The sequence below is a fragment of the Myotis brandtii genome, unplaced genomic scaffold, assembly GCF_000412655.1.
Source record: "Myotis brandtii unplaced genomic scaffold, ASM41265v1 scaffold975, whole genome shotgun sequence".
NCBI lineage: Eukaryota > Metazoa > Chordata > Mammalia > Chiroptera > Vespertilionidae > Myotis > Myotis brandtii.
This window is the reverse complement of record NW_005372049.1, coordinates 763,895-764,157: the sequence shown is the minus strand read 5'-3', so window position 1 is coordinate 764,157 and position 263 is coordinate 763,895.

Here is a 263-nt window from a genome sequence, read left to right as displayed (position 1 = left end):
GGGAGGAGGGCAGCTTGAGGACTGACCGCCCCGGGTGGGGGGTTGCTGGGGCCTGGACGGATGAGGCCGTGCACGCGAGGGGTGGCTTGGAGATAGGTGTCAGCTGTAGAGACTCCAGGGGTTGCAACAGGGACCTTGAAACTCAGCCGGGCCTGCCCCAGAGGTCAGGCACCAGCCCGCCCCCCTGGCTTCACCTGCCGCCTTCCCCTGCTCCCAGGTGGGACCCCAGTACAATTCCACGCGGGGATTTTCCAGTTTGGCAT